This window comes from Nematolebias whitei, chromosome 11 (assembly GCF_014905685.2).
Source record: "Nematolebias whitei isolate Nwh7 chromosome 11, NemWhi1, whole genome shotgun sequence".
NCBI lineage: Eukaryota > Metazoa > Chordata > Actinopteri > Cyprinodontiformes > Rivulidae > Nematolebias > Nematolebias whitei.
Genome location: NC_056508.1, coordinates 15168736 through 15171274, shown reverse-complemented (window position 1 = coordinate 15171274; position 2539 = coordinate 15168736).

Below are 2539 nucleotides of genomic sequence, written 5' to 3'. Positions count from 1 at the left end.
AAATAGACATTTAACTTGATTTCTAATTTAAATGAGGATTAAAAAATCATTAATGCTGTTTCAAAGTTGATTTAAAATGAGTGGTTCACTTCAACATTTAAAAATGGTTTGAACTAAACACACTTTTGATTTATCAAGATATTGTAAAATAGTAATGATAATATAAAAGAAGAGTGTTCTTTCAATTGATTACTTCAGGATACAATTAGAAAGTCTCTGGATGAGCTAATTTGTATTTCTGGATTCAAATCAATGAAATAACAGTTCATGGCCCATGAAGGTCTTCAGAGGCAGGTTTTGGTCGGAGGCCTAGTCCACTACAGTCCCCCCTTTGGAAATCATCGCCTGTCCATGGGGATGAATTCCAACATGAACTTACACCTCCGAATGTCCTTGAGCTTGATGTAATCCAGCAAGAGGAAATCAAAAGTCAAAGAAGGTAATCCCACAACGATTTAGGTAATTCCACAATGTTGTTGGTAATTCAATAATGTTGTTGGTAATTCCATTATGTTGTTGGTAATTGCATAATGTTGTTGGTAATTCCATTGTAGCAATGCTTTAACCACTTGGAAACAGAGTCTGTAATCCATTGGAAAAAGTCATATAATCCACAACGATAAATCCACAATGATTGGAGGTGTTGATTGATCAGCATGCAGAAGAGTTCCCTGGATTGAACTGCAGAGGCGACCACTGGATGGAGATTGGAGACCCAAGTTGGAGTTGTAGGTCCCTTCAGCGAAGGTTGCTGCTGGTGGTTCCCAGTGGGTGTCATTCTGGTTCTACGTGTCATGCATTTATGTGGTTTTAGTTGGGCTTATGAGTGGGATTTTACATAAGACCTTAACCCTATATGCACCTGGTGTGTAAGCTATTGTAGTGAACTAAGCCTCAGGTCAAAATCTGACCCTGAGGACCTTCATGGGACAGAAACTGTTATTTCATTGATTTGAGTCCAGAAATACAAATTAAGCTCATCCAGAGACTTTCTAAGTGTGTCATGCACTAATCAATTGAAAGAACACTCTCTTTTTTATTGTCATTACTATTTTTACAATATCTTGATAATCAAAGTGTGTTTAGTTCAAACCATTTTAAATGTTGAAGTGAACTACTCATTTTAAATCAACTGTGAAACAGTATTAATGATTTTTAATCCTCATTCAAAGTAGAAATCAAGTTAATGTCTGTTACAGAGTAATTGTGCATTTTTTGATCTTCTGTCTGAAATGAGAAGGAGTGATGTCGGTCAAAAGTCAGAGAACGGTCAAAAACATGTTTATCGGAACGAAATGTCATGTTTAACTCTCTCAGATAGATAGAAGGAAACTGGCTCCTAGATGTCTGTCTGTTTCAAAACATCTTTCTGTTATATTTTTAAACATCTACGCTGTCTCCTTGACATGTAGTGACCCTCTGACGTCACTAAAAACCACACCCCGGTTGGTTAATTCAACCAATCAGGAAGTTCCCAGAAGGAACCGGAAGTGACCTCTTTAAAAGGGTCGACACTTCCTAGTTCCAGAAAGAACAACGTTCCAGAGCAGAACAAGAGTTCCAGGGAGAACCTCGAACCAGAAGTTCCTGAACGAGAGAAGTTCAGAAGAACAGAAGTTCGAACAGTTTCTAATGGAGTGACAAGAGTCCGTCGATGCCACGACGTCTCGCTGTGGCTCTACCCGACGAACGCTCTGAACAATGAGGAAGTTTGTTCTGTGATGATCTCATGACTCCTGAAGTCACAGCTGTTCTTACGGAGACGCTGAAAGGTGGCTTGAAATGGAACTTTACGCCGGAACTGAAATATCTTCAGAAAGGTAAAAGAGTCGATCTTCAACTGCCGGTGTACCGTGGGTTAAGCTGCGTCTAAAGGAGCGTGCTGTTCTGGTTATACAGACACTTTTTCCTCATCCATCTCTCTCCATTTAAACTTCATTTTTCCATCTTTAAACTTCTATCTTGCCAGTAATTAGGTGCAGATATCTTCAGAAATGTCTGTTGGTTTCAAAAGCTGCAAAAGATAATCATGGCCGCATGATTTTCTCATGCAAGGGTCATTAATTAAGCTGTGTTATTGTAATCAATTTTGCCAATTAATGTAAATGTGTGATGTGTTTTAAATCGTTTCTAATTAAACGACTCACTGTTGTGGTGGGTCAAAGATAAAACACGTCTCTGTCCACATTTAATATTCAAAACACGATATTACTCAGTCCAGAAAAATGAAAGAATCCGTTTAAATTATGGATAATATCAGACGCATATTATCTTCATTACACTATCATGGTTTAGATCAGCTAAAGTTACCAGTTTAAAGGGTGGGTCATGCTGAAAAATTTTCATATAGGGATTTATACCTATAGAAGGGCATTCCAAACTATTTTTCCATTCCTAACTTGGTTTAAGTTAGATTTACATGGCAAAATATAGTTTGGTTCAATTGTCTGTTGTCCTTTTAGACAAACGACTTGAGGTTTGGTTTTTCCCTAAATGTTTTGTAGTCTATGGCGAGACTCAACTGACAGATTAGCTAGCC